The sequence below is a fragment of the Salmo trutta genome, chromosome 37, assembly GCF_901001165.1.
Source record: "Salmo trutta chromosome 37, fSalTru1.1, whole genome shotgun sequence".
Taxonomy (NCBI): domain Eukaryota; kingdom Metazoa; phylum Chordata; class Actinopteri; order Salmoniformes; family Salmonidae; genus Salmo; species Salmo trutta.
The window spans coordinates 25709233-25727681 of record NC_042993.1 but is presented as its reverse complement, the minus strand read 5'-3'; positions in this window follow the sequence as shown (position 1 = coordinate 25727681).

Below are 18449 nucleotides of genomic sequence, written 5' to 3'. Positions count from 1 at the left end.
TGGACATTTAATGTGTTTTGTGGTGGGAAAAAAACAGCGTTATACTTTCATTAAGAGCAATATATCTTTGTGAAAGTACAATAGGCCTACAGTAAATTCATGAAAAACTAGAGAAACTGTAGGTTATCCACCTCCAGTACCTTACTTATTCTGTGTCTGCCTAGATTTCCTAGCACACACCTCTCTTCCTCCAGGTAGGAACCGCTAGACGCCTTCCTTCCCCCGTCCACGGACCCCTCGTTCTTCTTCTTCATCCACTTCTTCTTCTTCCAAATCACACTGGAATGAAACACGTCATCCCCCTCCTTCTTTGCAGTGCCTTCTCCTGGAACTGTAGCAGTGTCAGCGACGGGACGGGGCAGGCTGGTTCGGTCTGTCTCCGAGATAGCTTTGGAGGAAGGCAGTGATTTGGGACCCGGATTGGGGGCCTCTTGGTCTTGTTTGCGTCCCTGTCTCCTGGCCTGACACGGTATCGTGCTGTCGGCTTTTAAGTCTTCTTCTGGCGCAGGAGGATCCTGCAATAACATACATTTATAGACATTTAACAGATTTTTGTTGTTGTTGTAGTTTCATTATCAAAATATTTCTAGGATAAATCTGATGGTGCTTACCTGTGTCCTCTCACTACTGGTCGGAACTAGGTTCATCACCACATCACCGTCGTAATATTTGTATTGACCTCTGAGTACTGTAAAACAAGGATCCCAAACCCTGTGAAATCATCATACAACAAACTGGTCAAATCAAATAGCTATAAATAAGTGTACACTTCCGAATCAGGAACTAAGTCATTGTAAAGCACGAAAAGTATAAAGACACAAATATGTGCAGTTTTTCCGGAACATTTTACCTTTGGAGAAACAGTAAAGCACTTAACAGTGCTGTCATTAATGCCGAAACAAATATTGCAGTGATGAAGATTGGCAAGGAAACTTGACCTAGGGGTGAACAGAAAAAGCTTTAATCGATAGACTTACAAAAGTTGTTATCAGGGTTATCAAGGTCATCATTGTAGTCAATTATGGTGTCCAAACCCCTTGTGAATAAGATCCTACAGAGTTGGTGCTGAGGCAGACCAGAGCGGGCGTGTCCTCCTGTGATTGGTGGTAGTGAGGTAGCTTCTCAGGCCTATGCTGACTATTGGCTCCCTGATGACAGTGTTAGTAAACTGATTGACAGGCTGTCCAGACAATCGCCACTCAACTTTGGGAGAGGGGTTCCCATGACTCTCACAGGTACAGTTGATCTGATCTGCAGTTCTGATGCAGCGAGAGGAGAGCAGGATCTGTGGAGCAACTATAGACAACAGAGGAGGAAGACAGTTAAGTCAAAGATATTTATAACTAATCCAAGATAGTTCATCTGTGTCGTTTTCAATGGGAGAAAATTAAGCATAGTGTGTAGAACGGGCAAGGAAGTGGGCAGAGCCAAGCAAGAGCTAGCAAGATCCTATTGGCGGGTTCTAGCATGTATTTGCACATTTCCGTTACGGAACGCCTTCGCTGTGAAGTGTGCGTGTGCAATAACTCAATTTGCCATTGCAGTCCTTGTAAACAACACAACTTTTAGAAACTTTGACAAAGGGTCACATTTACAGAACTTAGTGCACTCTGTTCATAACAGATTCTAGTTTTGGGAACTGAAAACTGTACTGAGATCAGGCTTGGTGTGAATCAGGTGGAAGCGGAACTCGCTAAGCAAGCAGTGTGACATCCTTTTGTAAGGCTCTGGGTGTAGTGGGTGCAAAGTCAGGCGCAGGAAGCAGAGAGTACAGGTTAGTGCTTTATTGGCACAAACGGCGAACATAAGCCACCCCACTAAGATACAGGGTGCATACAAAACAAATGCCCCAAACACTGGGGACTGAAACAGTCTGGAGAAAACCCACGACCGAAAGACCTGAGACAACAGCGTGCACAGATGCAACACACAAAACAATCCCGAACACAAAGCAGGCAGGCCAACTGGCTAAAATTACCCGACTAATCAGTCTAACAAAAAACAGGTGACACCAATAAACAGAAAAGGGAAAAAAGGGAATCAGTGGCCGCTAGTAGGCCGGTGACGACGACCGCCGAGCACCACCAGAGCAGGAAGGGGAGCCACCTTTCGGTAGGAGTCGTGACACCTTTACAGTGGTGACCTGTGACTCAGAATGCTGGGTCGCTGTTGAGTAAGTTTGAGGGGTGAATTTAGCACATCGGTATGTGTGAAACTTACTCCTCAGTCGGAAGTGTCCACACTTGAAAGAGCAAACAGCTGGCTCAAATGGACACCTGCTTGTCGAACATCTCATTCCAATATCATGGGCATTAATATGCAGTTGGTCCCCCCTTTGCTGCTATAATAGTCTCCAATCTTCTGTGAAGGCTTTCCACGAGATGCTGGAGCATTGCTGCGAGGACTTCCTTCCATTCAGCCACAAGAGCATTAGTGTGGTTGGGCACTGATGTTGGGCGATTAGGCCTGGCTCGCATTCGGCATTCCAATTGATCCCAAAGGTGTTCGATGGGGTTGAGGTCAAGGCTATGTGTAGGCCAGGCAAGTTCTTCCAGACCAATCTCGACAAACCATTTCTGTATGGACCTCGCTTTGTGCACAGGGGCATTGTCATTATGAAACAGGAAAGGGCCTCCCCAAACTGTTTCCACAAAGTTGGAAGCACAGAATCGTCTAGAATGTAATTGTATGCTGTAGCGTTAAGATTTCCCTTCACTGGAACTAAGGGGCCTTGCCCGAACCATGAAAAACTGCCCCAGACCATTATTCCTCCTCCACCAAACTTTACAGTTGGCACTATGCATTCGGGCAGGTAGCGTTCTCCTGGGTGAAAAAGTTTGGGAACATCTGGTCTAGACTCTAGGGCCTACCCCGCTTACCACTTAAAAGTAGGAGGATACATATGCAAATAAAAGATGACTGTGAGAATAATCAGATCAGATTGTGATGTCATGCTGTGGGCCAAAAACTCCATCCATTTTACATTTTACATTTTACATTTTTTTTCCCACTTGAACAGGCTGAAATGCAAAACATATATATATATATATATATTTGCTCTTACACTAAAAGGATATCATTTTCACAATTTCAGAGTGTTATTTTGACCCCAGTGTGTGGAAATATCATATTACTTTTTACAGATCACGTTTTTGACTGCACTGCCCCTTTAAAGTATGTTTACAGGATGTGGAAGTGTAACAACTTACATGTCACATCTATGTTAGTAGTTGTTGAGTTGTTGTCCCCATGCTTATTCTTTGCTTCCAAATAGTACCACCCACTATCATTGACAGCGATCTTATTGAAGGTGAAGCTCTGTTCAGATCCTACAATGACTCCCTCACTCCCATTGACTCTGTACCAAGTGTAGCTCACTGCTGGGTTGGCATTGCTGCTGCAGGTCAGAGTCATGGAGCTGCCCCCTACTACTGGACCAGAGGGACTGACTGACACTGAGGTGTTCTTGGGAGAAACTTATAGAAAGAGCACACAATATTATTCATGTTTGACTGAAATAAAACCAACCAACTGATGCTAATATGAGGTGGAAAAAATCCAAATGATCTTATATAGAACAGTAATTGTCAGACTTGTTTCAGGTGATTTGACATTCTTGCCATCTTGTTGTTTGTAGAGAGCAGTGCAGGAGATATTCTGTTCATGATGGAGGTATAAAGCAGTTGTCGTTTCTTTGGCATCATTGAAAGTGAAGACTGTTATTTTATCAAATCAATTATCTGTAATTATTATTACGTGATTAAACTAATCATGTAAATGTAATTAACTAGGAAGTCGGGGCACCAAGGAAAATCTTCAGACTAAAAAGTTATAATTTTCCTAATGTAACTCTTCAGATATTTGAATATCTGATCAATTAGTCTTCTAATTAATTAATTATCCTTTACCTCAAGTCAGTCTCATTCCAAACGTCGTAAATTGTTGGTTATCTGCACGAACCCAGCCTTTACTATGAATCATCTATACACCAATTGTCTATATCATTTATTTACTAACTAACTAACTAACTAACTAACTAACTAACTAACTAACTAACTAACTAACTAACTAACTAACTAACTAAATAATCACAGAAATGCACAAACAAACAGTAGGTCTGTTACTAACAAATGATAGGGAAGATTCCCTAGTGGGCTAATCCGATATGATGGCTTGGTGGACAAAGGGAAGTGGGTGTGGACTGAGCGAGAGCGGGAAAGACAAAAGGGATGACTACACACACAGTTGATAACTATATTAATTGAAATGCTAATCCTTTGCACATGAACACTCACTCATTCGGGAATAATTGCAATCAATATATATTTACGCCCAGGTGTCGTCGTGATCTCTGTTGGAATCGTCAGTCTGTCTGCTGGAGAGTCAGTTCATCCGCGTCTCTTTCTCGCTCTCTCTGTTTCCCTGAAGATCAAAGTCTTTCGTGGTTAGAATGGAAACTTCAGAGTACCATTCAAAAATGTTCTCATAGATAGATGTCCGCATCCCAGGTTTACATAATTTCTATCTGCAGACTAGTAATTAGTATCAAAGATTTGCTCAAATCCTGTAGGGATCGATAGTCTCAGAGTTGAACCAATTCCAGCCATGTAGCCAATGCTCCACATGGTATGGTTTGGAATTCAATAACTATTCGCAATCACAGCTTACTCTGTGGGTTTGCTTAGTCTAAACTCAAAACCTGTGCCACCTCAGTTTCCACCGAGGTACGCGTGGTCTAAACTATTCGCAATCACAGCTCACGCTGTGGGTTTGCTCAGTCTTGGTACTCAAACCTGTGCCACCTCAGCTGACACAGAGGTATGCGTGGTCTGAAGAGGATTTTCTTAGGAGGGGGTCGTAACAATAGAAAAGGCTATTCGTAACAATAGAATTCATAACAATAAAAAAGGTGGTTCTATTCGTAACAATAGAAAAGGCGTTTCTATGATGCCTGATCCTGTATGTGCTCACGGGGGCAGGCCAATGACTTAGTTAAACTTGAAAGGGAATACAATTCTCTCACATTAAAGGTTTAACATCACATTACATAATTTCACCAATAGTTTCATCTTTACTCATTCATTTTATAGAAGAATTAGATGCAAACCCCATAATTGAGAAATGTACACATTCAGAGATATAGTTATGTGTGTTTCCTGTCCTCTCTGAGGTCACAAATTGAAACCCTCATCATTCCCATCCCGTAAGTGTCTACGGACCAATCCCACCTTCTCACAAGTGGACATTTTGTTTCAAATTGCCATTTTGGGTGTTTAGGAGATCGCCACGTGAAATCCTTTGTTCTCTCTGTGTCTCTCTTTCTGCATGGCCAGGGGAGAGAGTCTCCGGCAGGAATTTACGACCTGAGATAACAGAACCTGGGTGTAGGAGAGAGTGGGAAGCCATGATCTATACCCAGAAAGGGCCACGTCATGACACAGTGAAGGTCAGAGCAGAGGACTTGATTTTAATTTTATCCTGATTCTCTGGTAGTCCCTCCTCACTTTGACCCAGTCTGGGGGTCCATGTCAGAGTTGGGGGGAGAGAGGGACAGGGGCTGCAGCAGAGCAAATCAACCTCACTGAGGTACCCTCCCTCACCTCCACTGTAGCTGGGGTTACAGTGGGTGTGGGGGTGTGTCTTAACTAGAAAGACACATTACTAGCTCAATGAAACAAAAGGAACCAACACACCCACTATCAATGATAATGAATCAATTGTTCAATAAGATGTGGAAACAAAGTCTATAATTACAAATACGTTAAATACAATTTCATGTAGTTTTGTCGAGGTAAAGAGTATAGAATGATGTGTGGTCAATCATTCAGTTTAATTGGGTAGCTTAATAAATCAAAACAATATAAATATTATTACTTACAAGCCCCTAACCGACAGTGCAGTTTAAAAACATAAGGATAAGAATGAGAGATAAAAGTAACAAGTAATTAAAGTAATTCAAGGAGCAGTAAAAAATAACAATATACATATACAGGGGGGTGCCGGTACAGAGTCAATGTGCGGGGGCAACGGTTAGTTGAGGTAGTATGTACATGTAGGTAGAGTTAATTAAAGTGACTATGCATATATGACAACAGAGGGTGGCTGTGGCGTGGAGAGGGGAGGGGGGCAATGTGAATAGTCTGGGTAGCCATTTGACTAGATGTTCAGGAGTCTTATGGCTTGGGGGTAGAAGCTGTTTAGAAGCCTCTTGGACCTAGACTTCGCGCTCCGGTACCGCTTGCCGTGTGGTAACAAACAGAACAGTCTATGACTAGGGTGGTTGGAGTCTTTGACAATTCTCAGGGCCTTCCTCTGACACCGCCTGGTATAGAGGTCCTGGATGGCAGGAAGCTTGGCCCCAATGATGAACTGGGCCTTTCGCACTACCCTCTGTAGTGCCTTGTAGTCGGAGAATGAGCAGTTGCCATACCAGGCAGTGATGCAACCAGTCAGGATGCTCTCGATGGTGCAGCTGTAGAACCTTTTGAGGATCTGAGGACCCATGCCAAATCTTTTCAGTCTCCTCAGGGGGAATAGGTTTGTCGTGCCCGCTTCACGACTGTCATGGTGTGCATGGAAACTGTTAGTTTGCTGGTGATGTGGACACCAAGGAACTTGAAGCTCTCAACCTGCTCCACTGCAGCCCCGTTGATGAGAATGGGGGCATGCTCAATCCTCTTTTTCCTGTAGTCCACAATCATCTCCTTTGTCTTGATCACGTTGAGGGAGAGGTTGTTGTCCTGGCACCACATGGCCAGGTCTCTGACCTCCTCCCTATAGGCTGTCTCGTTGTTGTCGGCGATCAGTCCTACCACTGTTGTGTCATCGGCAAATTGAATGATTGTGTTGGACTTGTGCCTGGCTGTGCTGTCATGAGTGAACAGGGAGTACAGGAGGGTGCTGAGCATGCAGTGTTCTTAGTGTTCTTGGGCACAGGCACGATGGTGGTCTGCTTAAAACATGTTGGTGTTACAGACTCGGACAGGGAGAGGTTGAAAATGTCAGTCTGGTAATCCGTCCTGCCCTACGGCCTTGTGAATGTTGACCTGTCTAAAGGTCTTACTCACATCGGCTGCGGAGAGCGTGATCACACAGTCTTCTGGTACTGCTTTTACTTTCATGCATGTTTCAGTGTTATTTGCCTCGAAGCGGGCATAGAAGTAGTTTAGCTCATCCGGTAGGCTTGTGTCACTGCGCAGCTCTCAGCTGTGCTTCCCTTTGTAGTCTGTAATGGTTTGAAAGCCCTGCCACATCCGACAAGCATCAGAGCCGGTATAGTATGACTTGATCTTAGTCCCGTATTGACGCTTTGCCTGTTTGATGGTTCGTCAGAGGACATAGCGGGATTTCTTATAAGCTTCCGGGTTAGAGTCCCACTCCTTGAAAGCGACAACTCTAGCCTTTAGCTCAGTGCGGATGATGCCTGTAATCCATGGCTTCTGGTTGGGGTATGTACGTACGGTCACTGTGGGGACAACGTCATCGATGCACTTATTGAGGAAGCCAATGACAGATGTGGTGTACTCCTCAATGCCATTGGAGGAATCCCGGAACATGTTCCAGTCTGTGCCATCAAAACAGTCCTGTAGCTTAGCATCTGCTTCATCTGACCACTTTTTTATTGATCTAGTCACTGCTGCTTCCTGCTTTAATTTTTGCTTGCAAGTAGGAATCAGGAGGATAGAATTATGGTCAGTTTGCCAAATGGAGAGCGAGGGAGAGCTTTGTATGCATCTCTGTGTGTGGAGTATAGGTGGTCCAGAGTTATTTTCCCTCTGGGTGCACATTTAACCTGATTTAAGTTTCCCTGAATTAAAGTCCCCGGCTACTAGGAGCGTTGCCTCTGGGTGAGCGTTTTCTTGTTTGCTTATGGTGGAATACAGCTAATTCAATGCTATCTTGGTGCCAGCTTCTGACTGTGGTGGTATGTAAACAGCTACAAAGAATGTAAAGGAAAACTCTCTCGGTAGGTAATGTGGTCTGCAGCTTATCATGAGAAACTCTACCTCAGGCAAGCAATGGCTCGAGACTTCCTTAGATATCGTGCACCAGCTGTTGTTTACAAAAATACATAGACTGCCGCCCCTTGTCTTACCAGACGCCTCTGTTCTATCTTGCCGGTACATCGTATAACTAGCCAGCTGTATGTTGATATTGTCGTCGTTCAGCCACGACTCCGTGAAGCATAAGATGTTACAGTTTTTAATGTCCAGTTGGTAGTTTAATCTTCCCAATAACTCGTCCATTTTATTGTCCAAAGATTGTGTGTTTGTGAGCAGAATTGAGGGGAGTGGGGGTTTATTCGATCGCCTCCTACTCCTCAGAAGGCAGCCTCTCTTTCTCCGCCTCCTCTTCGCACAGATCGCTGGGGTCGGGGCCTGTTCCAGAGGGAGCCGTATATCCTCCGCCTAGGGCTCGTCAGAGTCATGTAAGAAGAAAAAGGATTCTGCTAGTTTGTGGTGAGTAATCGCAGTCCTGATGTCTAGAAGTTATTTTTGGTCAAAAGAGAGAGTAGCGGCAACATTATGTACTTATTAGGGCTAGGGGGCAGTATACTGAATTTCTGCCTGGCTGACGTGCCCAAAGTAAACTGCCTGTTACTCAGGCCCAGAAGCTAGGATATGCATATAATTGGTAGAATTAGATAGAAAGCACTTTCAAGTTTCTAAAAGTGTTAAAATAATGTCTGTGAGTATAACAGAATTGATATGGCAGGTGAAAACCCGAGGGAAATCCATCCGGATTTTTTCTTTACATATTAGGGTACCTGAGGATTGAATAGAAACATTGTTTGACTTGTTTGGACGAAGTTTACCGGTAGCTTTTTGAATTCCTTTGTATTCATGTTGACTGACTTTTTTTGGATAAAAAAAAGGAATTTATCGAACAAAACGAACATTCATTGTGTAGCTGGGACCCTTGGGATTGCAAACAGAGGAAGATCTTCAAAGTTAAGTGATTTGTTTAATCGCTATTTATGATTTTTGTGAAACCTGTGCCGGTAGAAAAAGTATTTTGATGTGGGGCGCTGTCCTCAGATAATCGTATGGTATGCTTTCGGCGTAAATGCTTTTTGAAATCTGACAACGCAGTTGGATTAACAAGAAGTTAAGCTTTTAAATGATGTTCATGAATGTTTAATATTACGATTTTGTAATTTGAATTTGGCTCTCTCCAATTTCACCGGATGTTGTCAGAATTATCCCGCTAGCGGGACACCAAGCCCCAAATAGTTAAACAACGCAGATTGTGTCCTACCTGTGATATTTATTTGAACAGGTGTGCCAAAGTTCCGCTTGACACAATTGCCACATCCTAGTCTGAAGTAATACGTGCCACCAGTAGGCATGTTGTCCAGGATTATAGTACAGTCTTTCTGGTTCATGTTCCCAGATGGACTGGAGCCTACTGTGTTTGTCTTATCTGTTCCACCTCTCATTCAAATTGTGTTACATGAGTGAGATTTTAGGCAGGGATTATAGTCCACTGATTTCAAGGAACCAAGTGTAAATGAGCAAGGAATGCACACACATTATCCCTTCAGAGCCGTAATACTCTGAGGCAGCAAGGCTGTCCAATCTGCACAGTGAACACCTAAAACACACACACAACAGCACAAGTCTTTATAGAGTTCGATGTGACTCATTCAATTAAACAAAGACAGCATTTTAGATGTACTGTATTTCAGCACAAGTTATCTCTGTAAATCATTTTTTTCCAGCTGGGTGACACTTCATTTAAATGTGTATATTTACGATCAACATAGGACATTGTTAGGGTGTGAGTGTGTATCAAGAACTATTGCAAATTAATTATTACTACTACATATTGCTGCTGCACATATCATCTTAGCCAGGGGTGAAAGTAGGTTTCATTTCTTCCCGGTACGGGACCTATATTTGTGTGCATTTTTATGGGCCTAATCATAGAATTAGTTACATAATCCCTGTTAATTCAATAGGATCTCTGTGGGCCTAGTCGTAAAGATTTGTCATTTAACTTTTAAAATGTATTACCTTTTATTATGGCATAAACCCAACCAGTCATGAGGTTTTCATCTGATTGCATCATCTGAAACATTTCAAATGGCCCCTTCACTAGGCTGTACCCGAGCACGTTCATCCACTCGAACCACATCACATTTTGGAGCGTAGGCTATACCACACATTTTCAAGTAAATTCACAAATGTTTCATGCCTCTGACATGCGGTATTGGTAAATAACGGTGTAATAGCCTACTTTTTATGATATTTTGTTGTAATTATTGTGATAGGCTCATGTTTTACCGGTACGGCATACCTCCACTATTTATTTTGTCTGGACGCCGTATTGGACCGTACCGCCTTACTTTCACCCCTGATCTTGGCCAATGATCCCAACCCCCACAGCCACCCCCCATGCAGCAGACAGCCACTGAGGAGGAATCTTAAAGCGCCAGCCATGTCTCTGTCAGGGAGGAGCAGAGGGAATAACACAGTTATTAGCTTGAATTACTTCCGCATGTGAAATTAAGGATTTCTTTTTTTACAGTCAACATCCACTGTGTGGCATTTACACATGGTATAGAGGTAGACCTATTACGGGTTCCGCTGCGTTTGAGACTTACTCCACCCATCCCCTGACGGTGCCAGAGAGACTAGGGGGTCATAAACTGGATCCCCAAACTCCCAGTGGTGGTTGCTAGGGGGTCGGACACCTGACAATCTTCTTGCCTGCTCTCTTCAAGTAACCTGTCTAAGTGACTATCGCCTCGTGGCATTCATTTCTGTAGCCATCAAACGCTTTGAAAGGCTGGTCATGGCTCACATCAACAACATCATCCTAGACACCATAGACCTACTCCAATTCGCATGTCGCCCCAACAGATCCACAGATGACGCAATCTCTATTGCACTCCATACTGCCCTCTCCCACCTGGACAAGAGAAACATCTATATGAGAATTCTGTTAATTGACTACAGCTCAGCGTTCAACGCCATAGTGCCCTCCAGGCTCATCATTAAGCTCAGGACCCTGGAATTGAACACCTCCCTCTGTAACTGGGTCCTGAACTTCCTGACGGGCCACCCCCAGGTGGTGAGGGTAGGCAACAACACATCCGCCATGCTGACCCTCAACACGTGGGCACCTCAGGGGTGCATGCGTAGTCCCCTCCTGTACTCCCTAATCCCCCACGACTGTGTGGCTGCGCACAACTCCAACACCATCATTAAGTTTGCTGACGACACAACGGTGGTAGGCCTGATCGCCAATGACAATAAGAAAGCCTCTTAGATAGGGGATCAGAGACCTGGCAGTGTGGTGCCAGGACAACAACCTCTCCCTCAACAAAGGAGCTGATCGTGTACTACAGGAAATGGAACTTGATTTGACAAATGTCAATAAAAAAATGAATGTCCAAAACCTGATAAAAAATGTATTTATAAGAATGCAGTAAGTACTGAAATTGTTTGCTCAGTTGGAAATAATATCCAACTAGTCATGGAAAACTGTGTGGAGTTTGGAGTTTGTGACAGCAACTATGTGAGCTTATTACAGTATTATAGACACTATGTCCTGGAAACTTTGTTGATTCTAACAACTCTTGTGTGACTTGTGAGTGTCAAAGTTCAGCAGTCTGTAGCTCAAACACGCAATGTTTAACAGGGGTTAGAAATACAAAACGCACCGGCATCACGGTGGAACTGTATTAACCTCCATACGACACATAGCCCAAATCATATAGCCTCATACGAACCATTGTGATCTCGCGAGCTCACATTCTGTCTGTGTAGTGAAACAGAATGTGACCATGCGAGATCAGGATGGTTCGTACGAGGCCACAAATCATACAGTAATGTATGCAAAGTGCTTGAGTGGGTGGTAGCATCACAAATCCAACAACACAGGGCCTTTCATGAACTTTCAAACCCCTCCAGTCGTGCTTCTGGGCTATGCAAAGCACTGAAACTGCCTTGGTGAGTTCCCTGTAAGTTACCATGACGTCACTGAGCAAAAAGTTAGGACATCTGTTTTACCTGTTATCAGGAGCCAGTTTTTCAAATTGATTAATCTGGATTTAGAATGGGATCAATGATCCTATCCAATTTTTTTTCACAGAAAAAACGGCTCAAAAACAGCCAGATTGTCACGTCCTGACCCTTGTAAGATGTCATTTTCTATAGTAGAGTAGGTAAGGGCGTGACAGGGGGTGTTTTTGAGTGGTTTCCTATGTTATCTATTTATATGTGGTTATTCTAGGTTTCTATTTCTATGTTGGGATGATCTCCAATTAGAGGCAGCCGGTCCTCGTTGTCTCTAATTGGAGATCATATTTAAGTAGTTTTTTTTTCCACTGGTGTTTGTGGGTTGTTATTTTTTGAGTAGTGTTTATTTCTCCCTGCGTCACGGTTTGTTGTTTTTGTTATTTAAGTATTTTGTGTATTGCAACGTTTCACGGAATAAATATATATGTGGAACTACAACCATGCTGCACTTTGGTCTGATCTTTTAGACAGCCGTGACACAGATCAATTTTATCCTGGATTGCAAAAAAGAGGATTACAGAATCCGGATCATTCTGATCCAGATTAAAAAATATGAAACTGGACCCTGAGATTTGAACTCACAACCTCTGTATTTGCACTCGCTGATCCTTCTGCTGCCCCACAAAGTCTGTAGTAAGCTCAGAAGTCCCCTACATATTCATTACCTATAATACATCTCTGCTCCCGAGTGGCACAGCGGTCTAAGGCACTGCATCTCAGTGCTAGAGGTGTCACTACAGACCTTGGTTTGATTCCAGGCTGTATTACAACCGGCCGTGATTGGGAGTCCCATAGGGCGGCGCACAAGCGTCGTCTGGGTTAGTGTTTGGCCGGGTTAGGCCGTCATTGTAAATAAGAATTTGTTCATTGATCATTGATTTAATTTACTTAATTCAGCAATTTGAGGGTTTTCTGTATTGTTGTCTGATGTTGGTATTATGATACATATAATTTTCCTTCTGTGTGATTTTAACAGAGGTAAGACTTACTTTGAAGTACTAAGTGTAGGAATTGAGTCAGACATTGATGGTGACATTGATGGTGCCGACGGAGATGGCAGCATCGCGACTAGCTCTTAGAAAACTGTACAGTATTTTGTATTTGATGTACTATTTTTTATATTATTAGCTCAGGAAATGTTTTGTGTCATTACATACAGCCGGGAAGAACTATTGGTTATTAGAGCAACAGTAACTCACCAGAACTATCAGCATTACGAATCATATCCTTCGTTCACTCTCCCCAGAGCAATGGAACTGTCACGTCCTGAGAAGTAAAGGGGTTATTTGAAATTAGAGTTTGGTCAGGACGTGGCAGGGGGTATTTGTTTTATATGGTTTTGTGTGTGTGTTTATGTAGAGGGGCGTTTGATATATGTTTCCGGGGTTTTTGGATTAGTTCTATGTTGTATTTGCCAGGGGGAAGCGGGCATCCAGCCAGTAAGGGTGGAGCCAGTACTGCGCTCAAGACCGCCAGTGCGTCTTCACGGCCCAGTGTATCCTGTTCCCGCTCCTCGCACTAGCCGTGAGGTGCGTGTCTCCAGTCTGATACCTCCAGTACCAGCCCCACGCACTAGGCTTCCAGTGCATCAGCCCAGTCCAGTACGTCCTGTTCCCGCTCCTCGCACTAGCCTTGAGGTGCGTGTCTCCAGTCTGATACCTCCAGTACCAGCACCACGCACTAGGCTTCCAGTGCATCAGCCCAGTCCAGTACGTCCTGTTCCTGCTCCTCACACTAGCCTTGAGGTGCGTGTCTCCAGTCTGATACCTCCAGTACCAGCCCCACGCACTAGGCTTCCAGTGCGTCAGGCCAGTCCAGTACGTCCTGTTCCTGTTCCTCGCACTAGCCCTCTGGTGCGTGTGCTTAGTCTGGCGCGCCCTAAGCCAGCCACAAGGAACAGGCCTCCAGTGAGTCAGCCCAGTCCCGAGCTTCCGACGACAGTGCCTCGTCCAGAACTTCCGGCGACAGTGCCTCGTCCAGAGACGGCCCACTGTCCGGAACCAAGAGAGACGGCCCACTGTCCGGAACCAAGAGAGACGGCCACTGTCCGGAACCAAGAGAGACGGCCCACTGTCCGGAACCAAGAGAGACGGCCCACTGTCCGGAACCAAGAGAGACGGCCCACTGTCCGGAACCAAGAGAGACGGCCCACTGTCCGAAGCTCCCAGAGTCGTCCTACAGTCCGGAGCTCCCAGAGTCGTCCTACAGTCCGGAGCTCCCAGAGTCGCCCTACAGTCCGGAGCTCCCAGAGTCCAGTCCAGGGTCTACAGTGACAGGCTTCAGGCTGAGGTATTCAGTGGGGGTGGACTGGTCAGGTAGGGGACTAAGGCCTGAGCCTAAGCCAACTCCACTGTAGGAGGTTTGGTGAGGGGGTGTGTAAGCACGGAGCTGTCGGTGACGGCAGCCACCCTCCCTTCCCTCCCTTTATTTGTAGATTTGTTTTTTTTGTTGTCAGGTGCATCCGGGGTCTGCACCTTTGGGGGGGTTACTGTCACGTCCTGACCTGTAAAGGGTTTACTTGTAATTAGAGTTTGGTCAGGACATGGCAGGGGGTATTTGTTTTATATGGTTTTGTATGTGTGTTTATGTAGAGGGGCGTTTGGTTTAGTTCTATGTTGTATAGTTCTATGCCTGTTTCTAGGGTGTTTATTTCTATGTTTAGTATTGGGATTGGGGCCTTCAATTGGAGGCAGGTGGTTATTGTTGCCTCTGATTGAAGGTCCTATAATTAGGAGTATGTTTGTTTTGGGAATTGTGGGAGGTTGTTTTGCACTGCTAGGGTTAGCCTGCAAACTTTTATGTTGTCGTCCGTTTTCTTGTTTTCTTGTTTTCTTGTTTTTGTGAAGTGTTCGTGGTTATTTAAAATAAACGTAAAAATGAGCACTCAACCCGCTGCGCCTTGGTCCAATTCATACGACGGCCGTTACAGGAACTTATTACAGAGGCCGATCCAAAACATCGCCGGTGGAGGAGAGGCGCTCGAGGCGGCCTGCTGGTTCAACTTAGGAAGCGCGCACACCACCCACCACTTCCGTGTATATTACTCGCTAATGTTCAGTCTTTGGATAACAAAGTTGATGAGCTTCAGGCAAGGATTTCTTTCCAGAGAGACATCGGGGCCTGTAACATACTTTGTTTCATGGAACATGGCTCTCTCGGGATACTCTATTGGAGTCAGTAAAGCCAGCAGTATTCTCAGTACATCGCGCAGACAGGAATAAATATCTCTTCGGGAAGCAGAAGGGCGAAGGGGTATGTTTCATGATTAACGACTCATGGTGTAATTTTAGGAACCTACAGGAACGCAAGTCATTTTGTTCATCCCAAACTGGAATACCTCACTTTTAAATGCCGACCATACTATCTCTCAAGATAATTCTCCTCCGTCATCACCACGGCTGTTTACATTCCACCTCAAGCCGAAAACCTCAATGGACTTCAAAGAACTTCAATGGACTCCACATGAAAACTGGAAACCACATATCCTGAGGCTGCATTTATTGTAGCTGGGGATTTTAACAAAGCAAATCTGATGACTAGGCTGCCAAAATTCTATCAACATACTGACTGTCCTACTCGCGGTACTAAGGCTCTCAACCATTGCTATTCAAACTTCTGGAATGCTTACAAGGCCCTCCCCCACTCTCCTTTCAGCAAATCTGACCACTAATCCATCTTGCTCCTCCCGTCCTATAGGCAGGAACTCAAACAGGAAGTGCCCGTGCTTCGTACTATTCAACACTGGTCTGACCAATCAGAATCCACACTTATGGATTGTTTTGATCACGTGGACTGGGATATGTTCCGCGTAGCGTGCAAAAATTATCTAGACGCATACACGGATACGGTGACTGAGTTCATAAGGAAGTGTATAGGAGATGTAGTACCCACTGTGGCTATTAAATCCTTCCCAAACCATAAACCGTGGATAGATGGTAGCATTCGCGTGAAACTGAAAGCGCGAACCACAGCATTTAACAATGGCAAGGCTGACTGGTAATATGGCAGAATATAAACAGTGTAATTATTCACTCCGCAAGGCAATCAAACAAGCTAGATGTCGGTATGGAGATAAAATGGACTCGCAATTCGACGGCTCAGACACAAGACATATGTGGCAGGGACTACAGACAACCACGGACTACAAAAGGAAAGCCAGCCACGTCGTTGAGCCTGCTTCTTGCTTCCAGACAGGCTAAAACCATTCTTCGCACGCTTTGAGGATAACACAGTGCCACCGACGCGGCCCGCTACCAAGGACTGTGGGCTTTCCTCCTTCGTGGCTGACGTGAGTAAAACATTTAAACGTGTTTACCCTCGCAAGGCTGCCAGTCCAGATGGTATCCCTAGCCACGTCCTCAGAGCATGCGCAAACATCTGGCTGGTGTGTTTACGGGCATATTCAATCTCTCCCTGTCCCAGTCTGCTGTCCCCACATGCTTCAAGATGGCCACTATTGTTCCTGTACGCAAGAAAGCAAAGGTAACTGAACTTAATGACTATCGCCCCGTAGCACTCACCTCTGTCATCATGAATTGCTTTGAGAGACTAGTCAAGGATCATATCACCTCTACCTTACCTGCCACCCTAGATCCACTTCAATTTGCTTACCGCCCCAATAGATCCACAGACGATGCAATCGCCATCACTCTGCACACTGCCCTATCCCATCTGGACAAGAGGAATACCTATGTAAGAATGCTGTTTATTGACTATAGCTCAGCATTCAACACCATAGTACCTTCTAAGCTCATCATTAAGCTCGAGGCCCTGGGTCTTATACAAAATCCACATATAATCTCCAAGAACTCTCCACAATCTTTTAAAGTAAATATAAACATATTTATTGAAATCCACACAGAGAAATCAGAAATGGGAATAGAAACAGAAAGCACAAACAGGCCAAATATGTCATTGAAACGGCATTGACACTGAACGAAATTAGATGTATGTAGCCAGTAAGCACATCTCACACATTCTGTGACCACAGGTTGAAAATACTGCATGTGGTTCTGTCGTTGTCTTTCTTTATACATGTAGCACTTTCAGCAAAGACCATTGCTAACAATAATCAGAGTGACGTGACCCCAAATAATTGGGTTCCATTATAAAAGCTTCATCAGTTTCTGTAGCACCAGCTTGTCCAAAGCAAAATAAGTAGCATTTACTGTACATACTGTATTTATCTACATAATGGATTGAAAGCTAGTCAGATCATGCACATGTTGATGGAAAAATAAAGGTTTACGATGAAAACAAATGTCATATAATAAGATGTGTACCGGTATACATTATTTTACTAGTGATGAAGCGGATAATGTCCAAGCAGTCTTTTGATGTTCATGAGAAGGGTCTAATGTGTCTATGTGTCTGATAGGGCCCAGATGCGAGTGACGGTTAGGCTGTTGAAGTGTATAGCTATAAAACAATCAACCAATTATGTCACTGAAGTCATTTTTATTACATTTCAGTTTCAACTATACATTGAATCACAATATAAATACATTCAGAATATTATATATACGTATTTTTTTTATTTCTTTACACTTTCTACTGAAAACATTTCACTATACTGCAGCCCTGTAGGCTATACTGCAGTAACCAAAAGGCTATATTTGACCAAACAAACATATTGCCTGCTGATGTGCAAAGGGATGAGAAACTGCAATGAGGTTACTAAACTTTTGCCAATTTAATTTTGGTTTGATAAAACAGGATGCAGATGTAGTTTCTTACACATCACACCCGGTGAAATGAAATTAGGTAACAAATTGAAAATGATATCAAGATGGATAGTCTATAGCAGATGATGTGGTAGGACCTGAGGGTAGAGTTTACTAGAAATGCATCACAGTCTCCCTGGTCTACAGTAGAAAGTGCTGCATGTGTACACTAAAGAAAATCCTGTTGTTTTTACAGTATCTGGCAGTAACCTGTAAGTTACTGTAAAAAAGCTACAGTATGTTACTGTAAATTGCAAATTAACTTTGGTTCAACAGTACGTTACTGTAAAGTGTAAAGAACAGCAACACTCTGTTTGTCTGTGTTGGTCCTCTATTTTCTATTACAAAGCGCAACCCACTACATCATTCTCCCCTTCAAACAGGGTACTCACTGAGTCTGACTTAGCCTACCTGGCCAAGCACTTTCATTTATTTTTGTATACATTTTTTTGTTAATAGTATTGCTGCGTTCAATTATACTATTTAGAGTTTTAGAGTTTGAAATGTTTTGAAAAGGTTAAAGGTCATCATTATGGTATTGTCACGACTTCTGCCGAAGTCGATGCCCCTCCTTGTTCGGGCGGTACTCGGCGGTCGACGTCACCGGTCTTCTAGCCATCATTGATCCGTTTTTCATTTTCCATTGGTTTTGTCTTGTCTTCCTACACACCTGGTTCCAATCCCATTCATTACATGTTGT